The following is a 22,712-nucleotide window of genomic DNA, read 5'->3' as shown; positions in this document are numbered from 1 at the left end:
GCATCATGTAGAGGGCCCAAAGTCCACAGTCCATCAACACTCTCAATTTTAGATAATTTCATTGTTCCCAAGGGAAAGTAAACCAATAAACACACCCTCACCAAAAAGGAAAGCTAAGCTTCCCCTTAACTCTTGTCCCGCCCCTCATTATTTACCCCTGCTGTTGCTGTGGTAGTGCTGATGTTTTTCCTGTTAAACATAGCTCATAGCATTCAATAGCAGCTTTCCCCCTGTACCCTGGACTTAATTTAGGCAGAGGGGACCACATGTGCAAAAGCCTCAGGCGAGAACAAGAGCCTGATTTTATTTGCGCCCTTTAAAAATCTAGGCTCTTTATCAGGGCCTGAATTGTACCTTTGAAGTAGTTCTTGCAAGAACTTATTTATATTTCTAGTGTTAATCATTGGGACACATAGGTCTATACAACCCCTTTCAATCTTGTTCACCTTCAATATGATAGTATTACTTATAGACCTATTAGAGAACCACCTTCACTTCTATCTATTCCCTTACATTTGAGTTCAAAACTCAATAGCTAACCATTCACCCTTGTCCAGCTTCTGTGTATATCTAAGTCCCCTATAATCTGTATTAACTCTGGTTTTACCTTTGCATTGAACCAGATCAGCTTTTAAAAATACAATTCCGGGCGGGCCGCGGTGGCTCAGCGGGCAAGAGTGCTTGCCTGCCATGCCGGAGGACCCCGGTTCGATTCCCGGCCCCAGCCCATGTAAAAAACAAACAAACAAACAAAATATAATAAACAAGAAAATGTTTAAAGATGTTTCCCTTTCTTCCTCCCTTCCTTCCTTCCATCCTTCCTTCCTTCTCTCTGTCTTTCCTTCCCTTCCTCCCTCTCTCTTTAAAAAAAAAAAAAAAAAAAAAAAATACAATTCCCTTCAAAGATCTCAAGATGTGGAGAATTTATATAGAATTTGGCATTACTTTGGATGTCAAATTCTGTGAAGAGGTCCATCAGATATTTCAGACTGTCTGAAATGTGGCAAATTGGGATGTTAAAAAAATCCATCAAATAGGTCAATTAAAGTAAATGAGTCTTTGAAGTTTTCTGCACATGGGACAGTGAGTTAGATTACTATATACCTAAATTATGTTATTATGGTTAAATCAATATATAGATTTCTCTCTCCAACTCCCACCTACCAAAGATTGTAGTATATGTTTTCTATATATTGAGAGATGATAAGATCCATCTGATACTACCTACATGTCCTATAACAAAACTGAGGGGTATTTATATTTTTCCCTAAAGGCCTATCATTTTGATTGCTTGTTATAAGCCATTTGCCAATGTCAAATCAATTTGACTGGATTCCTACAGAAACTAAGTTTAGGTTGAAATTAACTTTTCACCAAATGGTTTTCACAAAGCATGAAATTATCTCAATGCTGAGAATCACCAGTTGAAATTAAACCCTTGTCAGAATTTTCCTAATTAGTCATTACTCATGACAACTGACTCATTTCTTCCTTTATACTACTGGAACTACTTTCATTGAGATGATGCAGTGTCTTCTCACCAGTGGTTATTGGAAACTGTCCCTGTGAAGAGCCATCCCTCATAGCTGATCTTAATTTTATTTGTATGTTTTTATTGATAGTGGGGAGAGATCACACTCCAAAGTGTCAAATGTCTTAGTAAGGAAAGGGATGGTCTCCTAATTTCCATTCTTTTCTTCACTCATCCAACACCTAATATAAGCCAGCCCTGAGGTTGCAAAAGTGAATCAAGACCTGGTTTCTCGTCTTGATGATTAAGAGTTAGCCAGTGTGGAAGATAGAGGGAAATTAATTTAGGCAGAGGGGACCATGTGTGCAAAAGCTTGAGGTGACAACAAGAGCATGTTTTTATTTGTGCCTTTTAAAAATCCAGGCTCTATATGAGGGCCTGAAAAAGCCCTCTTTCATCCACCCCCACCCCCCATTCATTCTGTTTTTATATTATTCTTTTTCTGGATACAGTAAACTTATTTCCATTTCTTGGCCTTTGCAGTAACTATTCTCTAAGCCTGGAAATATTTTTTCCCAGACTTTTGGCAAGGTAACCTCCTTCTTAAACTTCAGGTCTCTGCATAAATTACACTTCCTCAATGAGCCCTACCCCCTCCTGGACCAACCCACTTCATTATTTTGTTACCACAAGTTCTTCATTTTTTTTATCCCACCTATATGCCATAGTTTTTCGGTTATTAATTAACTTGCTTATTGTCTGTCTGTCTCACTAGAATATAAATGTCATGGCGGGAGTGATTAGTTCTGCTTGATTCATTATTGTATTCCCAGGGCCAAACAATGTGTGGCTCATGGAAAAAGTTTAATAAATACTTGTTAATTGCATATTCTAAAATATAGGGCTTAAAATACAATTATGCAGTGATGAGGCTGGACAGATCGTCAGGATTCAAATCATTTAGACCATGAAAAGACCTTGTTCATAAAGACTTGTCTTCAGCGCAGTAGATAGCTATGGACAGCTCTAAGCTCTGGAGTTGCACCACCGATGTTCATGGACTTTCTTTTCCTCTTTTGTTCATCTTGTACATAAGTGCACATTTTTGTAAATTTATAATTCTTCCCTGCTGTAGAAGTCTTTGAATTTCCAACAATTGACCACTACAGTTGACCACTCCCTTGTGTGTGCCTCTATAATAAAACTTTTATACTACTGCAATTATTTATCTTCCATAGAGACGTGTCCTATGAGATTCTGAGCAACTAGAGAGTTACAATCATCTCATTCCCTGTGTTTAGCAAAGTGTCTTCTATATAAGTAGATGCTCAATAAACATGATGGCTGAATGAAGATGATGGGGAAAATTTGGATATGAATTTAGGGAAATGTGCTTTCTATTTGATGATTTTCCATACAAGTAGAGAGAGGGCTTAGTCTTAATGGAATGCTAAATTGCTGTGTTGATTTAATGAGACATAATCTGCATTTCTGTGGGTATGAACCCATTATCAATAGGATCTCTTGAAGATTTTATTTTTAGTAAAGGTGTGGTTCAACTGGATAAGGCTGGATTTTAATCTGGATTATTGGAGTCTTTTATAAAGTAAAAATAAATTCAGCAAAAATGAGTGAGAGAAAAAGCCATGGGGGTAGGAAGCGAGAAGCTGGAAATCAATGGAATCTGAAAGAGAAATGAGAGGACAAGAAAAGCCGAGGAATCCAAGGGTTTCCAGCCAGCCTGAACACCGCCAACTCCAGAAGTAGCAAGCTTTCTAGCCAATGCCTTGATTTGAACTTCTGGCCCTATAAAACCATGCTCTGATATATTTCTATTATATAAGCATACCCAATCTGTGTCATTTGTCATAGCAGCAAGGGAACAAAGACAATTGCCTAAAAACACAAGGTTATACAACCTTTGGCATGGCATATTTTTCACCCTTTGTGTACCACTGAGTTAGGGATGGTTAGCTCAAGTTACAAGCTTATTGCTTAGGAAATCAAGAGTTTGTAGGAAAGGAAAATACCACCCCATTAGCTGCACACACAGATTTAATAAAAAACAAAACTCTATTTCCTTTATAATTTCTGCACCTTTAATTCTGCTTTGATGCTTATCAGCATGTAATGATATTTCCAAGGATCTTTGGGTGAGTTAGGGTGGCTCACTCTAATCTACTCCTCGTATTTTAGACTTGAGATTCTCATCTCTATTCTGAAGAGACCAAACGCTTGATATTTCCATTGATGCCTGTAACTTACCCAGGTGTGTGCTACAATAGTGTAATCAGAAACCAGTCCAACTTTGAGTGGATCTGAGTTGTGCAGTTTCGTGAAGATAGTGTCATATAAGGCAGAGAAATTGGGAACTGTTAGGTTATTTGAATAGCCTGGAAAAGTCTGTGATTTCTGTTATATTGTCTGTAGAACAAATGACAAGCTTTATTTTGATGGTTTATGGTAAATATATGCATGCATAAAGTCTTAGCCCTAGAGAATCATTAGGATATAGGTTAAATTTTAAAACATTAAAATAGTTAATTGCTTTTCCTTCTTTGGTGGACATTAAAAAGTCCATTGAACTATTTATTTTCAATAGTTTTATTATTTAAATAGGAAGCCATCAGAAGCTCTTCATATTCTTTTTAGAATAAATCCTTCCAAGGAACCAAAGAGAAATGTGATTTTTAAAAATAATGCTTTTCAGCTCAAAGTCAGAAGGCATAATCATTTAAGGAATGAAGCTAATTTTATTTCCCTTTTTTTGTTTTATAGACTGCATTTACTACATTCTGCCCCAGGTTAATTACAGTCATGCAAACCTTAAAAATCGATTTCAGCATGACTTTTAAGGATGAATTGTACCCACTTTCATAATAGAAATTGAATAGTATTCTTTCTACTTTAATTGGTCTTGGGAACAAAAGCATGATTCTATGGTGAGTTTTGTGACAATTTTGCAAAATGTTGGCCTTTTGCACTGAGAAAACACTTATTTCTTATCCTTAATTATGTTAAAGTCATCTCTGTGTAACTCTGTTTTCATATCCATGATGATTAGAATGGTGCAGTAACTTACTTTTTTATCTAAAGATGTTAAGTCATTAAAGCCCCTTTTTCCCTAAATAAACACACCATTTCTGGTTTTAGAGATGAAGCAATAATCAAGTAAATTTAGAAAACATTTATTGCATGCCTCTGGGTGCAAAGCATAGGGCTTTTGATAATGCAAGCAATACACAGATAAACGAGAGGCATTTTCTGCCATCCAGAACACTAATAGTGGGTTGAGAAAACAGACAGAGATATAAGTAATTCTGAAATGAGTTCTTTGCTGAACACTGCCACAATAGGGGTGCAGGCAAGCGTTTCCCAATGTGAACATGAGACAGAAAGAACATCATGCTACTTATATGAACTGGTGATATTGATCACATAATTAATTTTAAAAAGTGAAACAAATTTCTTCCTTTGTCAAAAATCTCATAATGAAAATAGGTCTCTTGGAAAATAGGACTAAATTTCTTGTTCACAAAAGGTACCAAGTGTGGTTAAAATACTTTCCTACACATCTGAGCATCATTTTCCTGCACATCCTGGTGGCTGAACAACAGAATGTGTCACGCTTCTATCTGGTTCACTGGACACAGAACCTTAACAAACTTCTGACACTCTCCCTTTTCCTCGACATAGTAGGTAAAATCTACTGAAGACTCTTAGGTGATTCCTTCGGATGTTTGGCGGTAAGGAAAATTCTCTTGTTATCCTTTACAACTTTATTATTTATTACTCCTGTGAGTATGTTACAACAAGGAAAACAAAATAGAAACATGTAAGAGATGCCTGTTTGTCTGAGTTAAGTTATCATATGGTCACTAGTAATTTTATAGCACATTTTCCTTTCACCCATAATTGCAGAGATTTTGAAGTTTGCAAATTGCGCTTCTAGTTAGAAAGATTAAGCAAAGTTACCAAACAGTAAAATGTACTATAAAGCATTTTAAAAGGACCATCACTCTAGTAGAATGAGTTGAATCAAGCTTTCTTTTCTGAAACTTGATGTTCTTTATGGCACCACTCACTGCAAAAGGGAAAATTGGCTATGTTTATACTAAGTCAAGATCCAGAATTGGTTGAAAATACAATTTCTTTGATTGGTACAGGCTCTGAGATAAGTGTTCCTGCAGAAGAATGAAACAGCATCGATGATTATTAAAGTACCTGAGAATCCATCACGAATGATGAGAATTAGGGTGAAGGTATCTTGAATGACTTTTGAGGGTACTTGATGATGATAAGCTCATTGTTATGTTACCTTGAAAAATCTAAAAAGCCTATTTCTTGCACTATACTAAGCACAGTGCAACTGGAGACATCTCAGAAAACATCTCCCATTCTAACCCAATCTAATTGGGCTAATCCAGTTATTAACGCAGTCCACCTGGGATTGAGCAGGATTTTATACAGCACTAAAGAAACTTTGCAAGGAAATCAAATGTTCTATTGGATAGCTAAAATCTTTATTGGAGTAGGGGTATGGCAAATATAAAATAAGATTTATCGAATATTTATAATGGGTCAAGCAATTTCACAAATGCTTTACATCTATTAAAATGTAATACCTATGACAGCCTTACAAAGTAAGTATTTCATCCCCATTTCAGATGGGTAAAGATTAGTGGTGTTCTTTAATTGCCCAAAATCACATAAATAGGAAGTGGCAGATCAAGGATTCAAGCTCACCATGCTATTAACCACTGTTCTTAATGACTGGGATTTTGTCTATCATTAAGAAAATAGTTTCCGATTGTCACTGAGAAACAATTATGTGGAATATTGAGTCTCTTGTGTAATTTACTTAAAACACACATTCTACATGTCTTACTTTTTCCTAGCAAGGCTGTATACTGAGTTTTGTAGCTAAACAGGGCTTGCTTTCCAGCTGTAGTTGTCCCCAATAAGGGGACTCACCTGGGGAGGCTGGGCTGATACTATAGCTTCTTATGTATTAAATTCAGGCTCCTAGAGGCAACGGTAATAGTGAGTCTATTTTACAATATCAGTTTATCACTTGGTAAACATACCAAGCTCCCGTCCTATACTATCACAAAGGCAATGCATCTTGGACTTGATTTTAAAATAGGAGTAATAAAATATTTTTCCTTCTCACACTTATCCAGATCTACACTTCTCAAATTCTAAGGTACATATGAGTTACGTGGGGAAACGTGTTAAAATACAGATGCTATTTCAGTAGCTTGGGGGTTGTTTGATGCCGAAGATTCTGTTGTTCTAACAAACTCCTAAGTAATGCTAATGCTGCTGATTTGCACAGCAAAGACCCAGAGCAAGCATCCATTTTGTTTTGCTGGCTCCTCCCCACTTCACCTCATTGTACTCCAAGCGTCTTTCAAGGTCCACTAAGCCTTTTCTCTATGAAACCTCCATTGACCATGTAGAAGCTCTTCTCACTTAAAAATCTCAATAAACATTATTATTTTTTTAAATTCAGCTGGCCACTTTGTCTTAAACCTTCATTATTTTTACCCATGGTTTTATTTGCATATTCTCATCCCTATGTAAGTTGTAAGTTACTTGAAAACAAGAATGATATGTCTCATTTGTTTTGTGGGTCTCTCTTTACCCCCAAGGCAGGTGAAAGTAGGAGCTGATGAATTTGGATTATTTAGGATCCATTAAATCCATGATCTGAAAATGGCGGCTTAGTGAGGCGTGGGATTTAGTTTGTCCTCATTTTCATGTTCCTGTAAATAGCCAGGAAGAGTACAGAACAACTGTCGGGGCCACATCATTAACTGAACACAGAGTGTACCCCTGTCTGGACAAGCTGGACTGGCTGCAAGCCCACCCAGAACTGTGAGTTCCCCAAGCCACGGCGGCTGGTGCCCCACCCCTACAGGCTGCTTCCCAGAGGGGAAAGGAGAGTTTACTGGCAGCAGGGGCTGAGTGCAACCAAGCTCCAATTGTGGAATTAATGAACCAATTCTGACTACTAAAAATAGACCTCCAGCTCAGCTGATGTTGCTGGTTTTTGCCCTGGTGCAGAGTGGGCAGGGCTGACAGAAAAAAAACAAAAAAACAAAAAAAACCCCAGAGGTTTCTGGATAGGACAACATGAAATACTTGGAAGGGTCTGGGCCCTGAAGGAAAGGAGGGAGCACATAGGACCTGGAGATACACAGAGCAACATAGCAATTTAAGCTCTTGATTGGCAGACCCAAGGAATGGGGGTCCCGCTCTGAAAAGAATTTTTTTTCTATTCTTTTTTGTGGCTGTGTTTCTACAGCTTGACTGCTGTTTGGATACAGCTACAGGGCATCTCAGCCTCCAACTATCCCAGGCATGGGCAGAATTAAGTTTGTTTGAGAGTTTGTCTGGAGGTGGTGCCTTCTCCAGGAGAGGGGTGGGGTCCAGCTCAGGTAGAATCCCTCCCTCAAGGAATTCAGACCCCAGTGTCTGGAAAATGAAGCATTAAAGCCAGCCTACAACCTCTCCTCTGTCTCAACCATGCCCCCAGCAGGGAGAGTCTGATGAAGTTAAGGGTACTCCATCACCTTATGCTGGTGGGATCTGCAGGGAGACAAGTGCCACATACCAGCCAGGATAGGAAAAACACAGTCCAGAGACTTCATAGGAAAGTCTTTGAACATGCTGGGTCTCATCCTCAGGGAAAACCAACATAGGTGATTCTTTCTTCCTGAGAGGAGGCCAATTTGGTCTGGGAAAATCTGACTGAGGTCTATAACACCTAAGTAGATCCTCCTAAGGGGGGAAAAAGGCACCATACAGGCAGGGCAAGAAAGAAGAAAACAAGAACTGAAAAATCCAATCTGCTAAAGAAAACCTATGCTGGTGGACTAGAATAAGCTGAACTGAATGTCAAAGAACAGATAGACAACAAAGTCATCCAATAAGAAAATCCTAGGTAAAAAAGTGAAAATAATGTTCAGAATAATTAAGGAAATTAAATGCCTAGATACCGGCAAAAAATAATGACTCATACTAGGAAAATTCAAGATATGGCCCAGACAAAGGAACAAACCAACAATTCAGATAAAATACGTGAGTTGAAATAATTCAGTGTTCAAACAGACATGGAGAACCTCATCAAAAATCAGATCAATGAATTGAGTGCAGATATACGGAAGCCAAGGAACAAACAAAAGGAAGAAATCAAAAGTCTGAAAAAACAAATCACAGAACTTATGGGAATAAAGGCAGAGTAGAAGAGATGAAAAAAAAAAAAACAACGGAAACCTATGATGTTAGATTTCAAGAGGCAGAAGGCAGGATTAGTGAACTGGAGGACAGGACATCTGAAATCCAACAAGCAAAAGAAAATATAGGGAAAAGAATGGAAAAATATGAGCATGGGCTCAGGGAATTGAATGACAACATGAAGTGCACAAATATCCATGTTGTGGGTGTCCCAGAAGGAGAAGAGAAGGGAAAAGGGGGAGAAAAACTAATGGAGGAAACTATCACTAAAAATTTTCCAACTCTTCGGAAGGACTTAAAATTACATATCCAAGAAGTACAGCATACCCCAAACAGAAAAGATCCAAATAGACATACTCCAAGACACTTACTAATCAGAATGTCAGAAGTCAAAAAGAAAGAGAGAAGCTTGAAAATAGCAAGAGAAAAACAATCCATCACATACAAGGGACACCCAATAAGACTATATGTAGATTTCTCAGCAGAAACCATGGAGGCAAGAAGACAGTGGGATAATATATTGAAGATACTAAAAGAGGAAAAACTGCTAACCAAGAATTCTATATCCAGCAAAACTGTCCTTCAAAAATGAGAGGGAAATTAAAACATTTTCAGACAAAAAATCACTAAGAGAATATGTGACCAAGAGACTGGCTCTGTACAAAATCCTAAAGGGAGCACTAGAGACAGTTAGAAAAAGATGGGAGAGAGAGGTGTGGAAAAGAGTGTAGAAATGAAGACTATCAGTAAAGGTAAAAAGAAGAAAAATTAGATATGGCATATAAAATCCAAAAGGCAAAATGGTAGAAGAAAGTACTGCCTGTCTAGTAATAATACTAAATGCTAATGGATTAAACTCCCCAATTGAAAGACATAGACTGGCAGAATGGATTAAAAAACAGGACTGATCTATATGCTGCCTACAAGAAACACATTTTAGACCCACAAATAAACATAGGTTGAAAGTGAAAGGTTGGGGAAAGATATTTCATGCGAACAACAAAAAGAAAAGAGCAGGAGTAGCTATACTAATATCCAACAAATTAGACTTCAAATGTAAAATGACTGAAAGAGACAAAGAAGAACACTATGTATTAATAAAAGGAGCAATTCAACAAAAAGACATAACAGTCATAAATATTTATGTCCTGAGCCAGAGTGCTCCAAAATACATGAGGCAAACACTGAAAAGAGAAATAGACACATCTACCATAATAGTTGGAGACTTCAATTCCCCACTCTCATTAATGGACAGAACATCTAGATAAAGGATCAATAAAGAAACAGAGAATTTGAATAATACAATGAGCTAGACTTAACAGACTTTTATAGAACATATACCCCACAACAGCAGGATACACCTTTTTTTCTCAAGTGCTCATGGATCATTCTCAAGAATAGACCAAATGCTGGGTCACAAAGCAAGTCTCAATAAATTTAAAGAGATTGAAATCGTACAGAATACTTTCTCAGATCATAAAGGAATGAAGTTGGAAATCAATAATAGGCAGAGGGTCAGAAAATTCACAGATATATGGAGGCTCAACACCATACTCTTAAATAACCTGTGATCAAGGAAGAAATTACCAGAGAAATCAGATGGCTTCCATGGCTTCACATGTGAATTCTACCAAACATTCAAGAAATAATTATTACCAATCCTGCTCTAACTCTTCAAAAAATTGAAGAGGAGGGAAGGCTACCTAACTCATTCTATGATGCCAACATCACCCTCATATCAAAGCCAGACAAAGATACTACAAGAAAAGAAAACTACAGGCTAATCTCTCTAATGAGTAAAGATGCAAAAATCCTCAAGAAAATTCTTGCAAATCGAATCCAGCACCACATTAAAAGAATTATACACCATGACCAAGTAGGAGTCATCCAAGGTATGTAAGGACGGTTCAACATAAGAAAATCAATTGATGTCATACATCATATCAACAAATCAAAGCAGAAAAACCACATGACCATCTCAATTGATGTAGAAAAGGCATTTGACAAAATTCAACATCCTTTCTTGTTGAAAATATTTCAAAGGATAGGAATAGAAGGGAACTTCCTCAATACGGTAAAGGGAATATATTAAAAACCCACAGTTAATATCATCCTCAATGGGGAAAAACTGAAAACTTTCCCCCTAAGATCAGGAACAAGACAAGGATGTCCACTATCACCATTGTTATTCAACATTGTGTTGGAAGTTCTAGCCAGAGCAATTAGATAAGAAAAGAAATACAAGGCATCAAAATTGGAAAGGAAGAAGTAAAACTCTCACTGTTCGCAGATGATATGACACTGTATGTCAAAAACTCTGAAAAAAACACAGCAAAACTGCTAGAGCTAATAAATGAGTACAGCAAAGTGGCAGGTTACAAGATCAACACTAAAAAATCTGTAGTGTTTCTATATACTTGTAATGAATCAGAGGGGGGAATTAAGAAAAAAATTCCATTTACTATTGCAACCAAAAGAATAAAATATTTAGGAATAAATTTAACTAAGGATACAAAAGACTTATACAAAGAAAACTACAAGAAATTGCTAAAAGAAATGACAGGAGACCTAAAGAAATAGAAGGGCATGCCGTGTTCATGGGTTGGAAGACTAAAAAAGTTAAGATGTCGATTCTACCTATATTAATTTACAGATTCAATGCAATACCAATTAAAATCCCCAAAACTTACTTTTCAGAAATAGAAAAACCAATAACCAAATTTATCTGGAAAGACAGGGTGCCCCGAATAGCTAAAAATTTCCCAAGAAAGATAAGTGAAGTTGGAGGTCTCACACTTAAAATACCTGATTTTAAGGCATATTACAAAGCTACAGTTGTCAAAACAGCATGGTGCTAGCATAAAGATAGATATACTGACTAATGGAAATGAATAGATTGTTCAGATGTAGAACCTCTCTTTGATGGACAATTGATCTTTAATAAGGTGGTCAAGCCAACTCACCTGGGACAGAAGTCTCTTCAATAAATGGTGCCTAGAGAACTGGATATCAACATGCAAAAGAATGAAAGGCGATCCATATCTCACATGCTTTATAAAAATTAACTCAAAATGGATCAAAGACCTAAACATTAGATCTAAGACCATAAAACTTTTACAAGAAAATGTAGGGAAATATCTTATAAATTTTATTATAAGAGGCAGTTTCCTAGATCTTATACCCGAAGCATGAGCATTGAAGAAATAAATAAATAAGTGGGAACCGCTCAAAATTAAACATTTTTATGCATCAAAGAACTTTCTCAAGAAAGTAAAAAGACAGCTTATGCAATGTGAAACAATATCTGGAAATGATATATCAGATAAAGGTCTAGTATCCAGAATATATAAAGAGAATGTTCAAATCAACAACAAAAAGACAACCCAGTTACAAAATGGGCGAAAGACTTGAACAGACACTCCTCAGAAGAGGAAATACAAATGGCCAAAAGGCACATGAACATATGCTCAACTTCCCTGGCTATTAGGGAAATGCAAATCAAAACCATAATGCGATATCATCTCACACCCACCAGTATGGCCATTATCAATAAAAAAAAAATGACAAGTGCTGGAGTGGATGTGGAGAAAGAGTCACACTTATCCACTGTTGGTGGGAATGTCAAATGATACAACTGCTATGGAAGGCAGTTTGGCAGTTCCTCAGGAAGCTAAGTATAGAATTCCCATATGATCCGGCAATACCATTGCTAAATATCTACTCAGAGGATATGAGGGCAAGGGCACAGGCAGACATTTGCACATCAGTGTTTATAGCAGCATTATTTACAGTTACCATGAGATGGAAATAGCCCAAATGTTTGTCAACAGATGAGTGGCTAAACAAACTGTGGTATATACAGAAAAGGAATATTATACAGCTGTAAGACAGAATAAAGTTATGAAGTATATAACAACATGGATGGACCTTGAGGACACTAAGCAGAAACAAAAGTACAAATACTATATGATCTCACTGATATGAACTAACATTAGTGAATGAATTGCAGTTTGAGTATTGCAGTTAAGAACAGAGACCCTCAGGAGATAGAAATAGGGTAAATATTGGGTAATTGGAGCTGAAGGGATACAGATTGTACAACAGGACTGATTGTAAAAATTCAGAAATGGATAGTGCAATACTACCTAACTGCAATACAATAATGTTAGTACACTGAGTGAAGCTGAATGTGAGAATGTTAGAGGGAGGAGGGCTGGGGGCACAAATGAAATCTGAAGGAAAGATAGATGATAAAGACTGAGATGGTATAAGCTAGGAATACCTAGAGTGCACAATGATAGTGACTAAATGTACAAATTAAAAAATGTTTTTGAGTGCAGAAGAACAAAGGAATGTCACTATTGCAGGGTGTTGAAAATTGATGGTAATTCGTATTTTAAAACTTTAACTTATGTGTAAGACTAAAGCAAAAAATGTTTATTTGGTACAAAATTTATAATTTGTCTAGAGCATTTCCTAATATAACTTATGTGAACAGTTTAATTGAAAACCATAAATACATGGAACCTATAGTAGGGCATGAGATTTTGTAGGTTTGTCCAGAGTGATGTCCCGATAAATCCCAGAGTGATTTGAACAGTGAATAAAAAGTATTTGCAAAGTCCCCTTGGGGGCATGGCAAGAAAGGGGGAAAATTCAACTTCCCCATGTGGAGAATTCCTGGTATTCTCACAAGCAAATGAGAACAACCAAAGCAATAATCCAAGCCCTCAGTCTTGGGGTTAGTTCATGTGACACTTATCCCCACAAAGGATAGGCTAAGCCTACTTAAAATTAGACCTAAGAGTCACCCCCAGAGAACCTCTTATGTTGCTCAGATGTGGCCTGTCTTTCTCAGCCAATGCGCCAGACAAACTCACTGCCCTCCGCCTGTCTGTGTGGGACATGACTCCCAGGGGTGTAAACCTTCCTGGCAATGTGGGACAGAAATCCTAGAATGTGCTGCGACTCAGCATCAAGGAAATAAGATCTTCTAGACCAAGAGTGGGAAGAGAGAAGTGAGACAAAATAAATGTTAAAGCCTAAGAGATTCCAAACAGAGTCGAGAGGTTATTCTTATGCATTATATAGATGTCACCTTTTTAGTTAGGGTATATTGGAGAGGCTGGAGGGAAGTGTCTGAAAATGTAGAGCCGTGTTTCTTGAAGCCGTGTATCATTGTATAATGATAAAGCTTTTGCAATATGACTGTGTGATTGTGAAAACATTGTGTCTAATGCTCTTTTTATCTACGGTATGGACAGATGAGTAAAACATATGGATTAAAAATAAATAAATAGGGGAAACAAATGTTAAAATAAATTTAGTAGATTGAAATGCTAGTGATCAGTGAAAGGAAGTGATAAGGGGTATAGAAAAAAATAGGGGAAACAAAGGCTAAAATATAGTGGGTAGATGGAAATACTAGCAATCAATGAAAGGGAGGAGAAAGGGATATGGTATGTATGAGATTTTTTTCTTTCTATTTCTTTTTCTGAAGTGATGCAAATGTTCTAAGAAATGATCATGGTGATGAGTATACAACTATGTGATGATATTGGGATTACTGGTTATATACCAAGAATGGAATGATCATATGGTAAAAATGTTCATGTTTGTATGTTGTTATGTTTAAAAAAAATTAAAAAGTGCTCGCTTCGGCAGCACATATACTTAAATTGGGACGATACAGAGAAGATGAGAATGGCCCCTGCACAAGGATGACAAGCAAATTCATTAAGCGTTCCATATTTTAAAATAATAATTATAATAAAAAAATCCATGATCTATTTTCCTCTATTATCTTGGGGGTGGGATTCTCACCCCACCTGAAGGTTGGATATGATCTCATCCTTTATGGTACTATCAGTCTACTTAGCAATCTCTTACATACATCAAGATACTCTTAATCCCCCATATTTTGCTTTTCTCAGCGTAATTTGTCTTTACATGGTTGTAACATTGCTGCTATACCATGGTCCCAATCACTAAAGCTGGTCTTGATTTCCAAAAGTATTCCACCTGGACTGCTTTGGCTAATACACTTAAAGTAACACCTTAGCTCCTGAAAAAAGAATAGGCTATGTCAAGTTATTGTTCACCTCGTTCTCTTAGATTGAGAGTCTGTGCTCCAGGCTTGTGGTCTAGGATTGCTGACTCCATGTCTCAAGTAATTCCTCCGTATTTGTCTTGGTCTGCTCAGTGGTATCTACACATCAGTCTGTCACAGTTTTGAGCTGTCTTGATGTAGGTCTCTTACATTGAGCTGTGTGTGGACCAGAAGTCTTAGAAGTGCGAGAAAAATAAACCCAGTGTGAACTAGTTTAAAATAAAATATGTTAATTTGTGGCTTCTGTACCTGAGGAGTTCTATAATGGCCCTGGCTTCAGACGTGATTGAATCCCTTTCGTTTGTTGTCTCAGCTTAATCTTTCCTTGGCTTAATTCAAAGGCAGCTTCTCTCCACATAGCAGTTAAGATGGCCACTAGAAGCTCCAAGTTGAATACAAAATACAAGGTGAGAAATATATAAGTGGAGAGAGATTATGTTTAATTATGTCCAATATTGAATTTTAGGTACTGGAACTCCAAGTGAAGATGTGCCATTGGCATTTGGTCATTTAAGTTCTAGAAGAAAAAGAAAATAGCAGCAGTTAAAAGTAAAAGTTTTGGAAAAATTTTAATTATTTTTCTGAGCCTCAGTTTCATTATTTGTAAAATGGGATTGATAATTATAGACACTTTAAAATTATAAAAAATCAAAGGAATATTGTGAGGCTTTAATAATATAATGTATATGTAGAACACAGAACAATGCCTCATGTACAGTAAACATTCACTGTAAGCATATTTTGGCCAATAGTAATTGGCTAGAAGAATTGTATTCCTATTGAATCTAATAATTAAAATGGGCTTGGATATTGCATGCTATGGATTTTGTATGTCACTTTTCTAGTAATCCACATTTACTGCATTTTATAAAAATATTCATCTGTGGTGGATTGGAGGGAGAAAAAGAATAACTGTCCTTTATCAAAAATAGTTTGAGAAATTCTGGTCCAGTAAAGAGGTAGAAATGAGGGACCTGTTTTTATGCTAATTCTTCTACTTGGCCAAAATATATGGTGGTCTGGACTTAAAAACCCCCAATACATTAAATAAAGTTAAAACTCTATCTTTTTCTTCCCATCAAGGTTTCTCTTCTCTCTTTACTATGTGTGTGTGTGTGTGTGTATATTTGCTGTTAAACAAGGCATCTGTATATATCCAGGGTAGACTGTAAGCAGTATACCTTATTATTTATTTATTTATTTATTTTGGTAAAAAAGCTTAAGAAAAATTTGTTTTACATACCAGCAGAATCATAAATGATGACAGTTATAATCATGGTTATAGTACCAGGTACATTTGACTATTAATCTACCTTATACAGCAGAGTATTTTGCAAATTTAAACTCACTTGGTGGAGTGCATTTGTGGCAGAGGAGTTGTAGATTTCTGTATCTTAAACAGGTAAGTGAACATAATTGAGAAATGACAAACTCTACCAACACAATCATTGATAATTAAATTTTAAGTGAATCGACCATTATTTCTTCTTTATAGCACTAACCATGAATTGGTCTTTTTATCCCCTATAGTTAATCAGCTAGTCGTTATGGCATCCTGAATGTACAGTGCTAATAACTTCTTCATGTATAATAGTAATCAGAACAGCATATTGACTAAATTTCAATTATAATAATATTTTAAAAGATCCAAGGGGAGGGTACTTTGAATCCAGCCAGTTAAGGATTTTAATGAATTTAGGGGATTTAAAATATTCTGTCACGCTTCCTTTCCTGTATAAGTGATTGCTATTACCTGTAATTTAGAAGAGAAACAAAGGGAATATGCTTTTTCAATGTGCAGTAAACTACAATTTTATTTGTACTAAATTATCTCCTTCAAAGAAATTTTTTTTTCCCTACTACAAGCTTATGGGTTTCTTATGTGGCACTTTAATGTCTTTACAGTTTGCATTTTCTTACCAGATCTTCTGTGACACAGACTTAAAAACACCTTTTGATCTCAGGTTCATAATTATGCATTGAAGCTTCTTAGTCCCCTTTTTATAGCACAGCAGTGCTGCAGGAAGCGTTAAAGAGTGATATATTTAGCAGAAAGATTCAAAGTCCTTGATGAATTTACTGTGATCTTAAGCATTAACAAAGCTTTTTGTGTTTGAATGGCCTTTTATGCCATATGGGAATAATTCTGGTCCTATTGCTATCACTAGCTGCTTTGTGTGAAGATCACATGAGATAATGGAAATAAAATCAGTTCAAACATGCTGTAAATGTATTCCAGATGTGGACTATTAGTATCATCTAATCCAGGACTCTCTGGGAGGTGTATTTTTTTCCTTGAAAGTTATATAAATCAAGATTGAGCAAGAAATGTGGTTTTTGATGGCCTTGTGACCTCTAATTAGTAAGGAGATGCTGTAAAAGGTGGGACCTTTGCTCTCATTACAATTTTACACTTGAACCCACAGCAGTAATCTGGAACCCAACCTACCACATCTGGAGACACAAGGAATTTTATTATAAAAATTTTATAACAAAATTTTATTATTATAAATTATAAAAATTCAGCTTACCTAAAAAGCATAAATCCCATTTATAGACCTCTGGTTACTGAACATCTGCTCACAATTGCCCAGGTGGCTGCCAAGCCCTACATCCTCAGGAGTATTAGTGGGTTCAACTGGGTAAAAGGCTGTTTCTTCAGGGAATCACTTGTTTGAGAGAAAATGGAACCATTTGGAGTAGGCAGTAGAATAATTGGGAAGTTTCTTTGAAATGCAGATTTTTCTCTCTGCTTCTGCCCTGAATGCATTTTCATTTTTTTTTTTTATTCATCCATTGTGTGCCAGATCATGTTCTGGGCCCTAGAGAATAAAGCAGTAACAAAATACCATTCCCTCTTGGAGCTTATGTTCTAGTTAGAGAACACAGACATCAAATAAAATAAGATATAGAGATATGATGGTGCTGTGTGCATTAGAGGAAAAAAATCAAGAAAGGAGAGGACAAAGAATGCAGGGCAGTGGAAGGAGGGTTGCAATTATAAGAAAAAAGTACAATCAGAAGGTGGCATTTGAGCATTTACAGCTGAATGATATGGGGAAGGAGTTTCTGTAAATTCTTCAGTGTAAAAATAAAAGCTAGTGTGAAGGTTCTGAGGTGGGTGTGTTTTTTGTCTCCCATGAAAGGAAGACCAGTGAGCTGGAGTAGAGGGCACATGGGGAGAGTAAAACAAAGATGTGGGATAAAAATAAAGCAAAGTGTAGAAATTAGGAATTTGTAGGCAGAAATTTACAAGGAAGTGGGCAGACTGCAGGAGGAACAAGTTTCAGAAGGAAGTTCAGGAACCCTCTTCAGGACATGTAATACTGGCCAGTCAAGTGAAGAAGTAAAAAAGATAGCCTTATATTGTTTTTTGAGAAATAGGTCAGGGCTGATCATATTTATTTGCAGCAAATGAGGAGAATCATATTTATTTGCAGTTAATGAGAGTCGACATGAAGTTGAGGAATGTGAGATCTTTATTTCGTTACTTCATAATTTAAAATCCTGCAAGGACTCCTCATTAAGTGGTCCAAGTTCAAATACTTTAGCCTAGAAATTCTTCCTACTCTTGAGCCAACTTAACTATTAAATAGTATTAATGAATTATTTCAAATAGAAGGAAATATGGATATCATTACTAACCTCTGCACTCACCACCTACCTTAAGCAAATCTAGTATTTTGCCAATTTTAATTTACCTTGTACTTTACCTCTTGTTCTTGCTCTCTTTACAGCTACAATTGATTCTTTCTTTTCCTTTTTCCCTGATCTCATTCTCTTTTATACTCCAGAGATAAGCGCTACATTGGATTTGTTGTCATCCTCATGCATGTCCTTAACATTTGTCAATATTTTGTACTCAGCTGTAAATTAAAATTATATTGTTTTAGGCTGTTAATGCTGCCAGAAATGCAATATACCAGAAATGGGCTGGCTTTTATAAAGGGAAATCTATTATGTTACATGTTTATAATTCTAAGGTCATAAAAATGTCCAAACTAAGGCATCAGGGAAAGATACCTTGACTCAAGAAAGGCCAATCTGGGAAGGCATGTGGCTGGCATCTACTGGCCCTTTGGCTTCTGGTTTCAGAGCATTTGCCTGGGGGCATTTGCATTTCCAAATGTTTCTGTCTGTGTCAGCTCTGAGCTTTTACCAAAATGTTTCCCTGTTACAGGACTCCAGTAAGCCGATTAAGATGTAATTGACTTGAATGGGCAGAGATGCATCTCCGTGGAAACCACCCAATCAAAATGTCCCCCCACAACTGGGTGAGTCATATCTCCGTGGAAACAACTTAATCAAAAAGATCCCATCCAAACAATAATTCATTCCCCAGAGATTGAACTAGGATAAAGAATATGACTTTTCTGGGGTACATAATAGCCTCAAACCAGCACATATATATACATACATATTAATATGCGTTATGTACTATTTTATGTAGTATAGTAATATAATGTTTTGCATATTATTATACTTTATATGAATATGATCACAATATATTTTCAACCTGCAACTTCCTTTATTTACTCAACATTATTTATTTTTTTGTTTGCTGTATGTTGGGAGTCACATTTCATTCTTTTTCCATGTGACTCTCCCATTATTGCAGCATCATTTTCATATTACTTTTTGAAATTTACCTTGGCAAATATGTAGTGATAGAGGTATAGATATAGACATATATTTAGGTCATTTACACTGCTGCTTTATAGTCTATTACATGCCTTTACCACAATATATTTACATTCTCCTATAATAGATACTTGGGCTTTTTTTTTATCTTTTCACTGTTGCAAACCATGATGTGAACAATATTTATATCCCTCCTTGTTTACTCCCCTGAGTTTTTCAGAAGTATATACCTAAGAAAGAAATTGCTTGATGTAAGGAAGTTCTACATCCCCTACTCTGTGAAATATTGTCAAAATACTGTTAAATAATAGTTATTCCAACTTACACTACCACCAAAATATTATGCAAATTGCATTCTATATTCTTGCCAATACTTGGCATTTTCAGAGTTAAAAAATTAATTCAGAGGTGCAAGGGTAGTTCAGTGGTAGAATTCTTGCCTGCCATGCAAGAGACCTGAGTTCAATTACAGGTCCATGCACTTCCCCCAAAAAACAAACAAATAAAACTTCAACAAATGGTGCTGCAATAATGGGATGCTCACATGGAAAAATAATGGAATATGACCCTACCATACAGCATATGGAAAAAAATTAATTGAAAGAGTTGTGGACATGGAATGATATGCCATTATTTACATTTGCATTTCTCAGACTTTCTGTTGAGATCTTTTCATTTAATCATCAACTATTTGTGTTTTCTCTTATGTGAATTGCTATTCATTTCCTTTGCCCATTTTATACAATTCAGTTCATAGATCACTTATGTGAAAATAAGGAGAGAGATTTGGATGTTCTAAATATAAAATCTTTGTCACTTTTATTTATTACTGATATCTTCTAACATTGTACAGTTGATTTATTAAAGTTTTACTATTGTACAATCATTTTCAATGCATTAATCTTTTCTCTTATGGTTATTCATTTTCTGTTTTGCTAATTCATTCTCAATGCTTTGGTCATTAAATGCATTCCTATGTTTTCTTTAGAAAGAATTATTGAAAGTTTTCTTTTTGCAATTAGATGTTTATTATATCTGGAATTTGTTTTGGAGCATTATGTGAGGGGCAGCTCCTTATGAATTAACAATTATCTCAGCACTGTTTATTAAATAATGCCACCTTTCATGTTGTGCTGTTTTGAAAGGATGATTGTACCCTAGAAAAGCCATGTTTTAATCAAAATCCCATTTCATAGAGGCAGAATTATCCCTATTCAATGCTGTATGTAATTAGATCATCTCCCTGGAGATGTAACCTAATCAAGAGCGGTTGTTAAACTGGATTAGGGGAGATGTAGCCCCACCCATTTGGGTGCGTCTTGATTAGTTTCTGAAGTACCATAAAACAGGAAACATTTTGGAGAATGAGAGATTCAGAGAGAGCAGAGAATGCTGCAGCGCCATGAAACAGAGATCCATGAACCAGCGATCTTTGGAAATGAAGAAGAAAAACGCATCCCGGGGAGCTTCATGAAACAGGAAGCCAGGAGAGAAAGCTAGCAGATGACTTCGTGTTTGCCATGTGCCCTTCCAGCTGAGAGAGAAGCCCTGACTGTGTTCGCCATGTGCGTTCTCACTTGAGAGAGAAACCCTGAACTTCATCAGCCTTCTTGAACCAAGGTATCTTTCCCTGGATTGATGCCTTAGATTGGACATTTCTATAGACTTGTTTTAATTGGGACATTTTCTTGGCCTTAGAACTGTAAACTAGCAACTTATTAAATTCCCCTTTTTAAAAGCCATTCTGTTTCTGGTATATTGCATTCTGGCAGCTGGTAAACCAGAACAGGTGTATTATCAGGTTTTAATATATTCATGAGTCTTTTTTTCTGTTATCATTAGTCTGGTTGTTGGTCAATTGTCTATTTCTATGCCAACATCATACTATTTTAACTACAATTAACTTTAAATATATATAGTAAGTTTTCTCCTTCCCCCCTTGTTCTTCAAAATTGTCTTTACTCTTCTTGGTGTTTTGGTTTTACATATATATATATGCATATATATATTTGGATACCATGAAAACTTTGTTTGTATTTTAATATGATTTACATTGTTTTAATTCAGTAGTTTAATTAGGGAGGCACTGGCGACTTTACATTATTTCACCTCCCCTTCCATGAGTAAGGTATATCTTTGCATTCATGAATTTTTTGTCCTTTGATAATATTTTATAATTTTCTGCACAAAGAATTGTGCATTTTGATATTCCAGAATATCTTATTTTAGTATTTTTTGTCTTGCTGAATGGCTATTGGAAGCCATAACCATAGCTGCAGACAGTAGTGAATTTATAACCACACTTATAAAATTCTTTCTTGCATTGTAATTAGATAATTATAAGTCTTACCTCTAGTAGACTATGAACTCTGTGGGACTGTATGGGATCCATACACTTTGTAGATCTTCAATAAATGTCAGATGTTTAGATGAATAACTGTATGACTATATTTCAATTACCCTTGCTATATATCATCAAGAAGTTCTTTGTGGTCCATTTCTCTCTGCTGCAACCTGATCTGTCAAATGAGGTTGATGAGAGATTAAACCTCTCAAGGTCTGTGATGGGCAATAGATTTTCTTGTTTCTATAGCATGGACTTGCCTGCCTGAGCTAAAGAGTAGTATGAGTCTCTTCTTGAACACAGGATTTATTGCTTGAACACATTTTAGGTCTCCAGTTCTCTAGCATTAATAGTAATTGCCGCCTTGATGGATTCCTTATGCTGACTTATCCTTTCCTGAGATGAAAATGTTTAGAGGTAGCCACACTGCCAATCAAAGACAAACTGAAACAGAAATGACCTGAACTTGAACATGCAAACACTAAATCTTTAGACTTTTTTTTTCCAAATCTTTCCACAAGTGGATTGTTTCCAGATTCATTCTGCACTGGCTCTGTAGCAGGTAACCTCTGGGGAGTGTCTACCTGTCAGGTAGAGCTTTTTGACTCATGAATTCTCCTTCTAGAAGGGTAACATTAACAAATGAAAGGAAAACATAGTAGTGTAGAGAGATCTGAATTTGCAATTTAAATAAAATTGCAAGGACAGGCATTGATATATTCTGAATGTCCTTTCGAGGTTGGACAAAAACTTTCTCCAGCTAAGAGGACTTTTGATTTTTATGGGGACTTTGTATTATGATTAAATTTTCTTTGGAGTACCAGCATTAATGCACTATATTTATAAAGAGACCACTTACAGAGATCCCACAGCACTTTTTTTTTAGAGCTTTTTGTTTGCCTTCT

The 22,712-nt window shown here is 36.2% G+C and overlaps 1 long non-coding RNA gene and 1 other non-coding gene across 2 annotated transcripts in view; both read left to right on the top strand.

Moving 5' to 3' along the window:
• Positions 1 to 22,712, top strand: part of LOC143654266 (uncharacterized) — a 220,736-nt gene that overhangs the window by 164,819 nt on the left and 33,205 nt on the right. The gene's annotated exons all lie outside the window — the stretch shown is intronic.
• Positions 14,362 to 14,468, top strand: LOC143654624 (U6 spliceosomal RNA). Its single transcript, XR_013161831.1, has one exon. It is a non-coding gene; the product is annotated as a U6 spliceosomal RNA (small nuclear RNA).

The sequence above is a fragment of the Tamandua tetradactyla genome, chromosome 13, assembly GCF_023851605.1.
Source record: "Tamandua tetradactyla isolate mTamTet1 chromosome 13, mTamTet1.pri, whole genome shotgun sequence".
Taxonomy (NCBI): domain Eukaryota; kingdom Metazoa; phylum Chordata; class Mammalia; order Pilosa; family Myrmecophagidae; genus Tamandua; species Tamandua tetradactyla.
This window is presented reverse-complemented; position numbering and strand designations above follow the sequence as displayed.